Source organism: Pezoporus occidentalis, unplaced genomic scaffold, assembly GCF_034315485.1.
Source record: "Pezoporus occidentalis ecotype Australia unplaced genomic scaffold, CSIRO_AGI_Poc_V1 ctg8, whole genome shotgun sequence".
NCBI classification, from domain to species: Eukaryota; Metazoa; Chordata; class Aves; order Psittaciformes; family Psittacidae; genus Pezoporus; species Pezoporus occidentalis.
In genome coordinates, this window is record NW_026916158.1 from 1,250,351 (window position 1) to 1,268,647 (window position 18,297).

The 18,297-nt window shown below is 38.6% G+C and overlaps 1 long non-coding RNA gene across 1 annotated transcript; it reads right to left on the reverse strand.

Moving 5' to 3' along the window:
• Positions 1–2,751: 2,751 nt before the first annotated feature.
• On the reverse strand, positions 2,752–15,564 carry LOC134155770 (uncharacterized). The gene is made up of 4 exons (XR_009961720.1): positions 15,500–15,564; positions 14,756–14,822; positions 12,405–12,507; positions 2,752–3,571 (listed from the first exon to the last, which is right to left on the reverse strand). It is a non-coding gene; the product is annotated as an uncharacterized LOC134155770 (long non-coding RNA).
• Between the last annotated feature and the right edge of the window lie 2,733 nt (positions 15,565–18,297).

Genomic DNA, 18,297 nt, shown 5'->3' on the forward strand with positions numbered 1-18,297 from the left:
GAAAATAGATACCCAGCAGGTCATTTTCTCTCAGGTTACAGAGAATAGAACTTTGTTTCACCATTGCAGATGACTCACAACTATTTTTTTTTACATGAACAGAGAAGAATACAATCAGAACATACATGAGTAACACAACCTTTCCCCTCCTCTCCCCCAGAGTGTGATGACAACCAGACAGTTTTCCTTTCAAGAAAATACCACAATTTGGTTCATTGTCTTTTGAACAATTAAGAAATGAAGACAGATCTGAGGATCTGGTTCAAGAGTAGCACAACCTACTGGGTGTAACTGAATAGCAAATTAAGAGTTGCCACTGAACAACTTTATGAAGAAGGTGGAGAGGCCTGGGATCATAATGTGTCAATTTAATATGACCAGTCTCCACATAGAAAGATGTGATGGAAAGCCATTTCTGCACTAAGGCAGCATCTCTAAAACAGAAGTTTAAAGAACAAGTATTTACCAATTTTTGTTCCTATTCATTTTACACCATTATCTTTTCATGAAAAAGTAACAACCAGCCATGCATTTCTGTTAGGGTGTCATATTCCTCCCAAATAAATAAAAAAATTTTCTCCCCAAGCTCATCACATCATAATAGAATTGGGAGGCAGTCTGCATAATTTCTTCATTTCATAGAATGTTTTGGGTTGGAGTAATTAAAGACCATCGAGTTCCAACAGCCTGCTGTGGGCAGGGACACCTCACATTAGACCAAGTTGCTCAAGGCCCCACACAACCTGGTCTTGAACACTTCCAGGGATGGAACAGCCACAGCTTCTCTGGGCAGCCTGTTCTAATGCTTCACCACTCTCAATGAGCTTCTTCCTACTATAATCTAAATCTCCCCCTCTGACAGTTTAAAGCCATTAACCCTTGTCTTACGCCTACATGCCCTTGTAAAAATTCTCCCTCTCCGGTTGCCTTGTGGACCCCCTTTAACATTGAAATAAGGTAGTTACTTGTAGGTGAAAAAACTGTGACATCAGCCTGAAGGACAATAGAAGGGTCATGTTGAAGTAATCATGTCTGAAATAGCAGATTTTAATTTTTTTTTTTTAAACTCTCTAGCTTATGAACCTTAGAGCTGAGCTGTAATCTTAGTGACAGAGCTTTCTTCTTAAGAGGGACTTTCTCCATAAATACTCTTTAAAATGGGGGGGAGGGGGGAGAGGGCAAATCTTTGAGATCTAGAACAGAGAATCTCCAGAAAAATTAAGTGATTACTTCGGCTTACATGATAGAAAGAGAAGTGAAAGATTCTGTTTGCAAGAAGCTTCAGAAATATGATAGGGTAGAGTGACTGATACAGAAGAGTTCCACATTCCCTCCCAGAATCAATGTATCTGCTGTGAAGGCTATAAATCTCAGGCTGTTTGAAAGGCAGGCTGCCATGGGATGTCAAAGTGGTCTCCCTGACAGACATTAGGCATTTATAAGACTTAAATGAACATGAACTATTTCAACACTTGGCTGAAGAGCCACCATGGTAACGTCTATAGCTCAGGAGGCAATGTATGATCCAGTGCTTGTCTGCAAGCAGTAGTGATGCACTGGCACACTGAGGCATCTGTCAGGCAGTTACAGCTCATGGTTTGGAGCTGGCTTACATACATCCATTGCGGACACACAGGGTTCTAGGGTGCAGTGGAGCTCACAGGTCCACATGGTTTGGTTTTGTTTTTAAATGAACTAACATGCGCTAGGGCAAAACCTTTTGATCACTTCAGAATAAAAATTTACCACTATGAGAATATATTTCATTCGTGATCAGTACAAAGGGAGATTAATTAATCTGATTAGTTTTATAATCCTTTGCACCCCATTGCTTTTTCAGCAAACTTGGTATTCAGGTGTAAATCTACTGCAGAGACAAAAAGAATGCTTTGTAAGCAGCAGCAGATTTGAAGTATAAGCTATGTTGCAGGTGGAGTTTGGGCAATGCTGCATTTGTACATAAATCTCAGTCAACAAGTCAGACATATAACTTTAAAAAGTAGCTATGGAAAACAAAAATTAGTTCTCCTGATGAAGCAACTCATTACACGTTTTCAATGCATCATGACATCAGACTACTGCAGGTCTTAGCCTCCACATGTGGAATTTATCAGGAAGAGCCAGTGGCAGCAACTAATCAGTAACCACAAATATCAGGGACACCCGGAGGCAAGATTGCACCCCTGCAGATATGCTACACAACACTGGATAACAGGCACACTAATGATGAGGGCTCATGCGTAGGTACTAGATATGACCCACTTACTTGCCTTCAAATTAGATCACGTAAGCTTGGAGTGCAAACTCATGGAGCTATTTCATTAGAAGGGTTATAGATGTTTCAGGTGCCAGCCTTACAATATGAGGACAGCAACTGTGTATTACTGTGGCCATCAGTACCCTTCAGGCACAGACAGTGGTGTCAAAAGTTAGCACTTGCAGATGAGAACTGTGAAAGATGTGAATACAAGTGTCAAGTTATCTCCCTCTAGAGCACAGTGCTTATCCACTGAACATGAATATATTTCTTTACCTCAGAGACTCAGTATACGTGAGCAGAAGCTGCTTTGCCATCTCACCTTCTTTATATCTGCTGAGTTCATGTCTGCTGAGCTTTCCACTAAACAATTACTATTCAGCTTTTATAGAAGTTTTATTTCTTGTTATAACCTACCTCAACCAACATAACACCCAGTTCTTAGAAAAAAGCAGATGAATTTGCAATTGGAATGCTAAGCTAGGACATGAAAACCCTGTTGTACTATACTATACAGCTGTGAAATGGTGGGCAAGACTCTGCCCCAAGTCCCTGTATCTGACAGGGCTGTTGTGCAACCAGCCTTAACAACTCTGAGGAGCTTAGACACTTGCTCCAAGATGAGAAGTTTATCTTCCTAACGTGACATATGGCACAAAACTTATTACAAAACATTCCTGGATGCTTTGAATGGGCGAATTTTTACAAGACAATGATTATAGGCCAAAATGAAGGGCTTATTTTAATCCATACGTTGCAAAAAAAAAAAAGGTATTGGAGAAGAGTCACTGCAAGAAATGAGGTGACTGTTATTAATGAACTGAAACTGTGTGCAGAGTGCACACCCTCACAACTGTGTAACTACCAAACAAGCTGTCTACCGCTGTATACCTGTTTAATTGGGGTAGCACAGAAAGGAAAGATCATTTTGTTTATCTGAAGGCTAGCTTCTGTCAGATGTCAGATTTGTCCTTTTCTCAATTTAAGTCATCCAACCCTTAAGACACTCTAATAATCTTTGGATGAACCATTCCTTTTGAGTCTCCTACCATTCCAAGCACTCCTCCTGATTTGCAATAGGATCAGTTTTTAAAAGGCAGAAATTACTATTTTGTAACAATCTGGCTATATCACAATAGTACATGCTTTTACAGTTTTCTTAAATACAGTTGATAACGCTCCTCTCTTGTACGTGCAAGACATGATCTTCACTGTTTTTCAATTGAGATATGAAAGGAGAAGAGAGTAATTATATTTCTGCTTCAATTTTTTGCCAACACTGTCAAATACTGAAGTATGTATTACTGTAGGCTTCTGCAAAACAAACCAAAGGGACAGCAGTGTCAGAACAGAAAACGGAAGAAGAAAGCTTTGAAGTCTACCTGTACATCTTCACTGCACTGCCAGCTCTGAGCTCATTTTGAAATCAAAGAACGATCACACAAGATTTGAAGCAATCAGACACATATTGCTACACGGAGACTTCACATCAAGTTTGTTCTTTTTAGCATGGAAAAGTAAAAAACCTGATGTTTTCAGATGAAGACTACAAGCAAATTAGTCACATCTAGCATATTCAGCATTCCAGTGAAGAAAAACACTTTGAAAACTTATAAAAATGTGTTATCTTCTTGAATATATAGTACAAAACCCTGTAATTTTTATGCAGCAATGGCAATCAATTTTGAAATCTTCACAGATGTGCTCTTAAAGTTATTAATTTCACAAGGATAATCATTAATGCTTTACTCAGCTGTTCTACAAACATTAGAATAATACAAATCAAATCAAGTCCTAAATTATGACACATCTTGTCCTTAAAGATGGGATTTTTGGTTTGCCTAGCATGCTTTGAATGAGGCTAGCTAAAAGAGCTAAAAGCTTTATAAATGCTTGAGCAAATGAACAGAACAACAGACACTCCAGTTATATTTAGTAAGCCACGTTATCTCTTTAAGAGGAGAGTTTTGGCTGCTAGTTACTTTCCTGTGAAAAGGCCTGGACATTAACACCTGGGAGAGCAAACTTCAATGGAAAGGAAAATTACTTGAATGGGTTTCACCTGACAACATGTAATGCAAAAGGAGACAGTGAAATAGAAGACTGTACAAGTGTCAGACATGTTTGGTTCAATACATTTTTACTGGACACTGTCGATGTTAAAATTTGTCAATCTGTTATTCAAGACAAAAATTCACTAATATTATGTAGCCAATAAAATACTTGGTTAACAGCATCCAATTTGGCACAAAACAAACAAAGCTGCTGTCAATATTCCTTTTAATTAACCCAATAGTATTAGCTGCTTATGACTTCATTCCCCTCAGTCCCAGTGGGCAACCGGAAAGCAATTCTCACTATTACTTAGCTCCCGTGGCGTAATCCACAAGAGGCTGTCAGTTTGCCACAGTTTGTGACCTCTGACCCAATCACTTTCTTCCTTTTAACGTTACTACCTTTGCACATTTAATGAACTTTGTACATGGTTAAAAAGATGTCAGCACAGTGAAACGATAGTCCCTGCTGTGAAGGCTCCATTGTTTCTATAAGTCTAATTGACCTTTCACATTACAGAAAATGAGAAAAAAAAAAAAAAAAAAAATCAATATAGTTACTTAGTCACCAGTCCAAAGCTATCTTTTATAATTAATATGCTAACCACATTGCTTTTGGAACACTGACACCCAAACACCCCTCGATGTAGAAAAATGAATTCTCATTAATAACCATTATATTAATCACTGTTGCCCAGAACTGGAACCTGACTGCGAAATCCCCTGGTGGAAATTGCTATAATCGTTCAAACTACAAGAACGAATATTTTTTCGGCATAATTACTGCTGTCTTCTTATTGGAAAATATCCATTAGATAGCAGCTTTTAGTTACGTAAATCAAGTTGATTAATTTTTAATTTTCAGCATTTATGTGACTTTGCACAAGTAAAGATCTTTGATAATTTAAATGATTAGCTGAACAATTATTAAAGCAAGTTGCAGCAGTTCAAATATTCATTTAGTTACTAGAAGAGCCATACATCATTAACTTCCAATTAAAAATTTTGAAAGTTGTAAATGCTGATACAATAAAAAAGTATGCTTGTGTTCCTGTCAATAGAGCAGCATACTGTTGTATGAATATTGCTTTAACTTCAGCTAAAAGCAGGCAGTGTATTCAGTACTAGTATTTCAGCAGCTATTCCATGTGTGAGGAAGAGATCCTCTACGTATCTGAAAGTAGTTAGGAAGAGGCACCCAATAGCAGCAGGGCACTTTTGTGCTGTTCACCCCAGTCCTCCTCCGAGATGGAAACAGAAACCAGCTGCCAGTTCCCCAGCACTGTTTCAAGCTCAAGAGACCAGTTCAGTCAACAGCCTGCTCTGCAGAGGTGTTGAACATACTAGCCCCTTAACACAGCACCTGCTGTAGTTGTTTTTTTTTTTTTAGACACCCACACAACTGCCTGGTCTTGCCCACACTTGTATGTTAAATCACCCAGAGCACACCTTTACACACCTCCACACACATTTGGCACCAAAGCAGAGGATGCTCCTGCCTCTCACCCATGTCAGCACAGGCTGCTAAGCCCAGCACCTACAACAGCAGTTATCTTTCCAATAGAAGTGTCCTGCAAATAGCCACCCACTTTTTTTATGCATTAGCACAGTAGTTAGACTGCTTCCTAAATACAAGGGGATTTTATTTCATATCTTACTCTGCCTTCCTTGAATGGCTACAGCTGAGCTGAATACCTGCTGAGTTTTGCTTAAAAGCCTTCATCTGGATAACATCATGGTTAGTCATCAGCTGCTTCACTGAAATCAAAGCTAGCAAACAGTGGAAGGAAAAGAACTGTGACACTACTGCTAAGCAATGAGGCTCATCAACAGCATTAAGTTTATACCTACATTGTATATGGACCTAAAAAATGTTGTACTGAAATTCAGTTATACTATTCTGACCAATCTTCTGCCAGCTTGGCAATAAAAATCTTCAAATATGTACACAGTGTTGACATTATTGCATGTGTAATTTTATACCTTTCTGGACCTAACTTTCAAATATTGTAATAGCGAACCATTAAAATGTGTTGGGGTGTTTGGGTTGGGTTTTCTAGTTTGTTTGGGGTTTTTTTTTGGTCAGTTTTTCTTTTTTTTCCCCCTTGAAGAAATAAGAGGACAGCTGTATATGCTGGGTGCCAGGTGATCTGGTTGTTTGCTGTTTGGGTTTTTTTTTGTTTGTTTTGTTTGTCTGCAGTTTCTTTGGTTTGGTTTGTTTGTTTTTATTTTTAAACTATTCCTTTGACACTTTCACAGGGAAGACCATCATCAGTACAACTTATAAGAGTTCTATACAGAAGAACCACATGCTGTGCATAAAACAGTTATATCTGCGTGCTTGTGAACTTCCTGATTTTTTGCCTTCTACCTCCAGTTGTTAAAAGCCAACTTGACTCCTGCACTAACCAGGTAAATTAACTTATCACTGAGGTATTAGTAATTTTGTACCATACTTCCTTCTGTCCCTGTGTGCCTTTCCTCCCTTCCCCAACAGAAACTGGAACATGTAAGCTTCTGTCTAGACTGGAACTTAAACCTAGATTGCCCTGAAATATACACTTTATAGGAAAGTGTAAAAAACACAAGGATGCAGAGATGGAAGTATTCAAAATAGTGTTTATGGATGTAAATCACCTGCAGTGGACTCAAGTCTCAGTGATGATTAAGAGTCCAAGGAAAATCTCTCTGTATCATTACTAAGCCTCACAATTTCCTGTAAGAAATTCCTCATGTACCTCATGGAATTGTCTCATTTAAGGGATCTTCTAAAATAAGGCCACAATACTTCTAGTGTGCAGCAAGAGAGTCCTGATCTGACCAGTTTTCTTATACATGCTCTGCCCAAATTTATTAAACATTCTACCACAAAAAGCAGTTTTCACATAAATGAATTATTATCAGAAGTTGTTATTGATATTAAGATCATGTGACTATTTGCTATGGAAAACTTCAAATTTTCTCTAATTTTGTTATTTACTGATATTTGCATATTTGGACTGGTTATAAGGCCTCACTGTATCAATGTTTCTATCCACTGAAGAGAAAATGGAAATGCTAAAATTCAGAACTGGTGATTTCTTCCTACGTGAATAGCAGGCTGCATTTACATTCAGCTACATTTTCCTTCCATACATGCTTAAAACACACTCTGGAGCAATTTATAAATTGTAGCATGCACTCAGATTTGCATTCTTACATAGGGTCCTCAACACCTGTTTGCAAATATAAGCTGAAGTTGATGGTGAAAAAAACAGGCATAGCAGAATTACAACAAAATAGCCTTTCAGGAACTAGCAACAGGAAAACTGGAAAAGGCAGGACAAAACATAGTTTTTCCATGTCACAGAATCACAGAACAGTTAGGGTCAGAAAGGACCTCAAGATCATCTAGTTCCAACCCCCCTGCCATGGGCAGGGACTCCTCCCACCAAACCATCTCACCCAAGGCTCTGTCCAACCTGGCCTTGAACACTGCCAGGGATGGAGCATTCACAACTTCCCTGGGCAACCCATTCCAGTGCCTCACCACCCCCACAGTAAAGAACTTCTTCATTACATCCAATCTAAACTTCCCCTGTTTAAGTTTTAACCCTAGTTTTCCATTTTAAACCACCCGTCTATCCTTCCTCTAGACTACTGATGCCTCTACAGCAACAATAGTTTTTAAGGCTATTTTTAACAGCTAACTGTCTCTCCTCACTACCAAAACTTCTTCTAAACATTCTGCTCAGCAGCTTTAATATTCAGAATTATTGGCTTTTGGGGAAAAGAATATTTTTTAAAGAAATTTTATTTTTTTGAATACTAGTCAGTTCTATATAGTACTGTGTTATCAACATTCAAAGGATTACATCTCCACAAAAAGAACAGACAGTGTGAGCTGCTACTGTGTCAATTAAATCTTGGCATTCATTATGCCTATGTCCTTTTCCTGCCCCTTTCTTCTTTGGTGGTCTTCTGGTATTTTCCTTAGTACCAGCAGCCAAGAAGAAAAAAGAAAAGATACTTGAGGCAATTTCTTTAGTACAGTAACAGACTTTTTTGTAGTTTAATATTTGAAACTGCAGCCCTTGTAATTCAGAGGGGCCACCTTTCCACTATTTACACAGATGTTAGAGAAGGCAGCCTGTAACCATCTACCTCCGCCCCTGCGGTCACCTTTGCCTCTGAGCAGTCTTTGGGAGGTACATTAATAACATTTGTATTAGATACCCATTTCTCAGCTACAATATTTTTATTTCACATTGTCTGTGTGGAATGTAACCTAATATACAACCTTGATGCAGGGAGATGTTTACATAGTATTTTATGATTAGTTCAATTGGACACCACTGGGTTTCACAGGCTAGTATCAGTAGTGCACATGGGCAGAAAGCAGGCAAGATATAATTATGGTGTTCCAAAAAGAGCTGCACATACAAAGTTAGGAATAAATTTAAAAGAGATAATAAACAGCCAGCTACAAAGAAGAAATAAAATTGATCCAATCTCCTAATCTTTCTGATTGAAATTAAAGTAAAATATATTCAGGAAAGACTTTAAAAAAAATACCAAGGAAGCCAAAGCATGTATAAATTTTATTTTAAAATATAAGTCATAATTGCTTGGTAATGCAATTGAACAAGAAATTTTATCTTACCCTGACCATCTTGCTTTGGCTATTCTTTGACGTTCTCCAAAGAAACAATAATAAGGTTAATAAAAAGTATTAGAGGTACTTACATAACATTTCTTTTGATTCTACCTTTTAATTTTCCCCTACTACAGAATACAGAGTAAAATTGGTAGAGGGCTTATTCCAGAGGACCTTCCTACCTCTTTAATCTTCAGCTTTGCTTTCTGAGCACCTGCAGGTGCCTGTGCCCCACTGGCAGGGTGAGTGTAGGTCTCCCACTGGGAATTTTACTCAGACAGGTGTCGTGCTGCCCTGCTGAGCTGCAAACACTGAGCAGAACCTGCCAGGGGAATATTTGCATTGTGGCTTTCCCTTTTGAATCAAAAGGTGTTAAAGATGTCATTGAAGAGCTTAGAATAGTGACTAAGCATGTTCTATACTTCAGTCTCTCATGGCCTAACTTAGTCATATGGCCTCCTGCAGGTATGCCTAATAACTCCAGCACTAGTGCCTATATCTTTTCACACCTTTTTACCAAGAAAGAAGCATTGTCTTTGATTGTCCCCCAGCCTTAATCCTTTCTCAGCATGAAGCTTGTTAGCATAATTGAAGAGAAGAAACCAAAAAGGTATATTATGTGCATCTATGTGTTTCCCTTTCAGTGAAGGAAGCTGTTTGGATGAAAGACCACTGTATTTATTGCAGTAATCAGGCACTGACAGGTTTCCTAGATAGAAGACAGTCTCTACGTTTTCAGGTTTTGATTTAATGTGTCAAAAATCACATCCATAGCTTCCTAGAAGACAGTCACCATGTTTGTGAAAGACATGCCTGCCTTGAACATTAGTCTCTCTATCCAAAAATAACTCTGGAAAGTGACTGGCATCCCTGAACTTCAGTTTCCTGGCCAGTTAAATCGTAAAACTGACTGCAAAGAAATTAGTGAGGATTATGGTTTTAGCATTTTTTAAAAAAAAAAAAAAAAAAAAAAACAAAGACTTTTAACATCTTGGCCAGGACACTGGAGGCTAGGAAAATAAATAGGAAGGTAATGAGCCATAAAAACTTCCAAGGCAATTTCCTTCTACCATTTTAGTCTTTAACAACAAGTAGTTTAAAGGACTATGAGCAACAATAAGGGAAAGCCAACCATCCATTACAGGCACTCTGAATTAGGATTTACTTCATATTTTAATCTCTCATAAATAACAAGACAAATGCCAAAATAAGTACAATTTATCATTGATTACACACTCTATCAAGCTAGTAGAAGAATCTAACTGCACAGTGCAGGATTTCCACACAGCCAGATTAGGATGGCGAAGCAACAGGAGACAAATACCTGTCTGTCTCCTCTGGTACATCACACATGACATAATTTACACTAGTTCAGTCATCATCCGACTCATTCTCAGTACAGACAGTGGAAACAGGGAAACATAGGCCTGCAGCACAGGAGGGTTATAGCTTCTCTTGGGTATGTGCAATTTACAGACTATCCTGACCAGGCCCAGCTTTACTTTGAGCTGTGCCTAAAACCAAAAATAGTCAAGTGATCTTATTATTTAGGAGCCTGTTGCATTAAAGGAGTGTATTGCATTATTTTGTGTTGTGTGTGGTATCTGGCTCAGGGTTATTTAATTGGAAACATCTGAATCAGGTACAATGAAGAAAAATAGATTTTTCTTGTTATGTGTAAACGGGGATTACACTAATTATAGAGCTTACTTGTACAGAAAGAAGAAGTGCTTACCTTCATGCAAGGTATAAGAGTGATCTACAAATTTCTGATCTTACTTTTCTTTCTACTTGCCAGGAGATAAGCTCAGATTGTTATTCTTACTTGCAACCTTCTTACTATGCTGGAGTGCTTGCAATCCAAATAACATTGCCTAAAATTGTCTTAGTTTCACACACACACAAAAAAAAACAAAACACAAAAATTAACACTTTTTGTCTAGTTTGACAATACAGCTTAACCACTTGCACACAAGATTTCCAATAATGGTTTTTAAATTAATATATTCCATGGTTTGTTATACACTTTCACAAATAATGTGCTGCTGAGCACAATCTGTTAATCCCTCAAATTCCATCTTTCTGTGTGTTCAAGAATTTAGAGCACAAGTTGTGCCTAAGCAACATACAAATCAACTAGTAAAACTAAAGCACTTCTCCAAACTAGAATTAACTAAATTATATGTATTTTGGTCTCTCCAGGGTCTTTCTTTAGCTTAATGCACTTTGACCTTGGTCTCCTTTGGCTATTCATTGTGTGTTGAGGTCCATGAAAGACTATGACATGATCTATCCCTGGCAGTGTTTGAGGCCAGGTTGGACAGGAGGGTTGGAACCAGACGATATTAAGGTTCTTTCCAACCCTAACCATTGCATGATCCTATGAGTGAGAGAATTCACACTGCATTATGAGTTTGGTCTACCAAGGAGCAGTGTTTATCATTGCTGCTAAGTTCAGAAAAATGCTTTGTCATCATTCACATGATCTTGGAATTTCAGTTACACATAGCTGATCTTGCCACAGATAGCAATTTTATTTCAGTTAACCGTTTTTTTTTTCCTTATTTCTGACCTCCTAAAACCAGTTTTTTTCTCTATTCCAGCACAACATTTACAGCATACTGAGAGTGAGACCACTATTCTTACTAAAGATGTGACATATGCCACAGCTTGTCTGGATCTTTAGTTTTTCCTTGTATCAGAAAACATTGGTAGCTCTAGCATTTAAAAGCGAGGGGAGTGGAAAGTGAAGCAAGTCAAACTCAAGGAAAAAACTATTCAAACTATCAATTCTGAATTCAAAAATTGAGAAAAATGCACAATGAAAAATAAAAGTCCTCCCACAGGTTTAGCAATCTTTTTGGTACAAAAATTCTAGAGCCAAATGATTTTTAAGTATGTATACACATCGCTCAGTTTTCAGCCACAACATTAGTCAGCTAGTTTTCTGTAGCTGTAGATACATATACAGAAAACTGAAGCCTTGATTTTACCCTATCAAATTAGCCTACCATAATAAACAAGGTAACCAAGGTAAATTTGACTATCTAAATTGGTAGCCATGTTCCTTTCCTAGATCATTCTTAAATCATTGCAGAAGTCTAGTCAGGAATTAAACATTTACTGAAATAACCAATGTGAATGTAAGCCACTACGACCAGTGTCCTCATGTGAACGCACTTTTCCACAAAGTATTACCTTAGACTCCAGCAGAATAACATATTGCATACTTTTGCAGAGCCAGAAGATGCATTTCCTTAATGGTTTTCCAGGGCACAATCAGTATTAAATATATATCAGTCATTATATGTAAATACATATAACAGTTTTAACATAACAGTTTTTTCCCTCTGCAGGAAAGAAAAGGAAAATCCATCAAAGAATGGTGTATAGGGAAATCAAATATCAAATGCTTCCTGCTTCCAAGAAGATATGTAATATTCTGTGAATGACTGACCTGGCTCTGACCTTAATCATGGTAAGATATTTGTTTTGGTAGTCTGCTGTAGCCAGCAACCTGCAGAGCAGTTTGGGAATCCAACCAGAGGGAGTTCTCAATGCTGTAGTCAAAAAGCACATTTGTTTATGTGGAGATACTATTGCAGATATGGTATTGCAATAATATATTTAAGACTGCTTGACAAATACATTAAAAGAAAGCTAGATAATTAAATACATAAGCATGAAAGGCTTCTTGAGGATAACATAAGGTGAGATGTAGTGCTTACCACTGTGATTTCTGTAACAAAGGCAGCATTAGAACAACATTAGTGGTTTTAATTATAGATAGGCAACAAATCCAAATAAAACTTTCCTCACTATCTATGCACTGTTGACCCCAGGTATTGCAAAGGTCATAGAAAAGTTCAGCTTTTTGTACAAAGCACCAACTGTACATATTACCTTCATCTAAAACATGAGAAAATACAGAGAAACTGAACAAAGCATCAACATTATCATGTTTAACACAAGCCAATTCTAATTTAATTTTCTTTTTGCATTTAACTTGGGTTTGCTTTCCATTAAAAAGTTAAAGAATGTTCAAATGACAGACTTCTAGCAATTTTTATTTTAATACATTTGATACTTATTAGTTATATACCAAATAAATTGCAGCTAAGCAGCTCATAGGCCACTTTTTTTCCTGCCTAAAATTTTGAGTATTTTTTCCCCAACCCACCTCCAAAACCAGGGGTTTGTTACGTGGCTTGACAAAAATACAGGTTGAAGATACAAGTATAGTCGTGCAATAATTGACCACCCCCAAAAAAAATTATTTTATATTACTTTTATATACATATATGTATTATACATATTATGTATATATTTATGTATACATATTGTAAGGAGGCATCATCAGAACTCAAGATAGCAGGGTAGCACATGGTAATGAAAAGACTAGGGAACCAAGAACAAATAAGAAATTATGCTGCTCAGAAAACTACAGAGGAGAGAGATAACCAACAGTGGAAACCTATGACTCTGAATAGGTAAAAGGCCAGCCAGTCCACAGACTTCCAGGCAAGATTCAGTAATTAAACAGAAAGACCAACCTACAAGACCAGCTTTATTTCCATGGTGCCACAGATAACAGAAATGCTCAGGGCTCTGGCAGAACCCCTCTGCCATGCAAACAGGCATGCTGCCAGTCCACTGCCACACACTGTCCCACTGCACAGGAATGCTGCTATAATGCCTATCCCAACAATACCAAAGAGCTGTTTGTAGAAATACTCTGCCAAGTCAATAGTAGTGTCTTTGTTCACTTCTGAACCCACAAAATTGTCTAGTGAGCAAATGAGGACAGGGACTGCCAGGCAGGATGAGCGTAGTGCTCAGACTGCCAGATCAGGCAAAGGACATTGCCTGGGCTTATTGCAGGAGATGTTCCCTGTGTAACATGAGGAGCACCCTGTGGCGGTTTTCCCAGGAGAATAGGGCGCACACAGTGATTTCAACAGTCAAAGGCAGCACATACCTAAATGGCTACCACTACTTTCACATGTGGCAGTAAATAGCTAACCAGAAGGCTGCGCATGAAATGTAAAAATTTTGGCTGTGCAGAGAAGAAAGGACCCAAGAGGAAAAGAACTGTAAAAGGTTGCATTTGTTCTACAGGTACAAAAAAGAACTGATAACCAGAAAAGCCTTGGCATCATCACAAAAAAAGGTGGGAAACTTACCTCAGCATGGGAGTAATTATGATAAGGCATATTGTGTTCTCAAATCCAGTGTGATGGTGTTTGTATCTCAGGTGCAGTGTGATTTTAACTTTAGTGGGTTGGTGATTAAATTTAAGATCTATATGAATAATACATGGGGAATGAAATGGGGCATTATTATAGACAAAAGAAGTGAAATAACCAGTTGGAGACATTGTTACCAAGCTCTGAAAGTGCAAGCTACCAGATGCTTGTGTTCCCCAGCTTAAAAGATTAATGAGAACACTAAAGATTTATACCCAGCCCCTGGAGCAGAATATGAGTGGGGTTTTCTAGGCATGAAACTTGCCACTTCCTGAATGAGGCCGTCTTCCAGGTTCAGTGTGGTTGAAGCTAATTGGCCTGGAATTACCTGGACTCAAAGCCATTTAAATGCAGCTCTGACAGAACCTCAAGGGAAACTTGCTGTGCTGGCACATAAGACATTTTAAACTTTAGAGCAATTTCATGGCATAAATAACAATTTTCAGTGTATTGAATTGTTGGATTAGCAATGATTAAGTAGACTGAAATGCCTTTCAAGCTCTGAAGCTGCTTCAGAGCAAAGAGAAAAAAAAACACAGAAGACAATATTTGGATACTTGACCTATTACCGCTTGTACTTCACCAACTTTGTTTTCTTGCTGTTATTTTGGCATTCTTCACAACTCAGACTAAATAAGGAAAATAAAATAAAAAATTGAATTAAATTAAAAAAAAAAAAAAAAAAGAACAAAAACCACCAAGCACATCAACCCAGCTTCACCGTCCAGCACCAGAAAACTAGCTCCACATGGTTGCAATGCCATTGGATTTGAAACATTATATAACATTTATCCAAAGCTGGGTCAAAACCCAGGAACTCACCATTCCTATCCCAGCCAAAATGTAAGCTCTTACCAAAACTTAACCCTGCATTTCCATATCACCACTACATTTACAGTATCCACATAAAACATTTTAAAACAATTAGTTTTTCATGACTGGTTAAGGGTTCATCTTTCAATAATATAACAGTATTTGCTTCTGGAAATTTGTTTTTCAGGAAATCAGCCAGCAGCCTTTTGAAGGTCCACACTTATTTCTTCCTATTTATGAAGATTATGAATGAATACCATTCTTCCACTCTGCTAAATAACCCCTCTCACCAAAGTCACGTATAACTCCTAAGAATCACTGACGTGAAATAAGTTGGAAGCCACAAGAACAGCCACTACAGCAGACTAACCCGATACCGGGAACTCTCTCCTTCACAAACCTCTCTTGCTTATTGCCACACCTCTTTAAAACAGCACTGCTTTCCATTACCCAGCATGGCTCCACAACTATGACATCCATGTAAATCACTTACCACTTCCAGTCAACCTCTCCAGGTTTTAAAGCCAAAGTAGCACAAGAAAAGCCTTCCAGTCAGCTGCTTCCTGGCCAGCCCACAAAGATGCCTCACTACTTCTCCAGCGACCAACCATGCCCAGGCTTTGATAGCCCCATGCAGGGTGGGGCTGGGCCCCACAGGTGCACAGAGCTCCCAGGTTGAGTGCTGCTGTTAACCCTGCGCGGATGGCACAGGGAAGGCGACAACCCAGCACCTTTGCCACCCTGGTTCAGAAGTGAATATGCTCCATTCTGAGCATGAAATGTGGTATGGGTTATCCCAGAATTTTTCAGGCAGTATCATGGTTGGCTATCATTAGTCTATTAACTTAAAGCTTTATATATATATATATATATACTTGAAAGGAAGCCTAATGTAAATTCAATTCCCTGCATTTGTTTTTGCCAACATAAGGCTGCCTTGTGAAGAGACAGTGAATTTTGATAGCCCCATAACTTGTTACCATATCAGAACATTAATGGTCAAAATCTTGCATGCATGACTTCTCTATGTGGCCTGATGTGCTGATGCTGAGCAGAAGCAGAAGCTCAGAAAACTCTTATGACATCATCCAAATTATCAAAACTTGCATAAGTGCAGGTGAACTATGAAAGTGTGACAATATAGGTACTTATAGATCAAATCAGAGCTGAGCATTCAAGGCATTTTTTAAAAATGTCTTTACCCCAGATACATGTTCAAAACACTCCTGTTCTCCAAGGAGAACAAGGCTTGGAGTGTGTTTTGGGGAAGAAGCAGTTAATTAATATTTTCAAGTGGAACATGGTGCTTTCAGAAGCCACTCCAAATACTTTACATTTATTCAGCTTAGAGGAATTGCTACAGCAGTTTGTGTAGATTAGAGCAGTTCAGCAGCAACTCACGGTGTGTTGCATGTAATCTGGGTGTGCCATCAAACCTCATAGCAGCCTTCCAATATATGAAGGGCGCCCTCAAGGATGTCAGAGAGGGACTCTTCATCAGGGACTGTAGTGATAGCACAAAGGGTAACAGGTTAAAACTTAAACAGGGGAAGTTTAGATTGGATATAAGAGGGTGCTGAGGCAGTGAAACAGGTTGCCCAAAGAAGTGGCTTCCCTGGCAGTGCTCAAGGCCAGGTTGGACAGAGCCTTTGGCAACATGGTCTAGTGTGAGGCATCCTTGCCCATGGCAGGGGGTTTGGAACCAGATGATTTTAAGGTCCTTTCCAACCCAAACCATTCTATGATTCTGTGAAACACAACCAACTTCATTCTTGAGAATGAGGGACTTGGTTATTGTTGGTGCAAAAGCCCAGAGAAAAAAAGTGTTATAAAATTCAAACCCAGCACAGCACACATGTATCTTGCCATCTCTCTGAAAATTCAGACTTGGTTCAGTTAGACTAACCAATTAACTCCAAAATGGTATGAGTTTTGCTGTATCAAACTGTCTCATGCAGAGCTGTTCAATATACCTGCATTATGCTCTAAGCACCTGGTTTCCCAGAGTTCATTATATTAAGGTCAGTGTTAAACATTAATGGGTCCATGCATTAATACATGCAAAATATACCTATCCAAAAAAGCCCTTTTGAAATCTGGCTGCTGCCAAAAGAAGATTTCCACATGTTTAGTTCAATGAGAACAGCCTATGTTGACTTAGCAGACCCCAGCTGGGTCTGACTGGCTTTGAGATAACTTACCTTTCCTCTACCTCCTTCTCTGGAAACACAGCCAGACAACCCTGAAGCTGAGCATATACACAGCCATCATAGATCTAGCAGGCATAGAGGCCCTATATGCAGGAGACCAGGTGCATTTGCCTGCTTCTGAGAGCAGTGTCTGTGTTGCTGTGCTTGAGATAATACACGGAGGAGGCCCTCCGGTGCCCCTTCACCCATGGCACAAATAAGTCACAATTCAAGCTGATCACACCAGCCTCTGAAGTCCCATTTTTATTCAGGTGAGCATAAAAGAGGCAGCAGAGAAAAGATATAGGAATCTATTTCCCCCCAGGTCTCCCTGCTAGAGTTATTAACAGGCACCTATTGGTTAACAATGCAAATAGAATAACAATAGAGCTTCTTTTTCTATTAATACTGTTTAACTTAATAACTTCTGCTGAACATGTTTGCTACCGAGCACCAGGATATCAGATCAAGCCCATCATACAAAATGAGTTTGACATAACTGCTTTTTAAAAAAGCGGGTTTTCTAAAGATACATGCCTGCTCAACATGAGGTTATGGATGTAAGAATCAATTGATGAATTTATATAAGTACATATTGTGCACAAACTAGATTATCATCAAAGTGGTTAATCTCATTTTACAAAGTACATATGAATTCACTAGCTCATTTTTCTTTGGTTTTCTTCTTCTCATGTGAAAAGGTCATATTTATAGACCTATCTCACAAACCATATTCTTAGTTTAGAGACTTCTTTTACAAACATGTTTACAAATCATGAATTCACTATTCACCTGACTGAAGATAACAGACACAGCAACACTGAAGCGTCACAAACCACAGCCCATGCTGGCACAGGTCTGGGCGCCAGCTGCCACAAAGACTCTGGTTCAGATGCCAGCCATGTTTTCATGCTGCTGTGCTTCAGCTAGCACATCCTGTGAGAGGCTGCCAAATGCAGCAGCGAATACTCCTTGGGTAACGAAGTTAAACCCTGCTTAGACAAGCTAGAGAGCACAGTTCTGCCTTGCAAGCTAAAATCTTCACCAGCTCACGCATCCTATTACTGCATTCATTTTCATAGTGTAGACATTTTCTACGGGT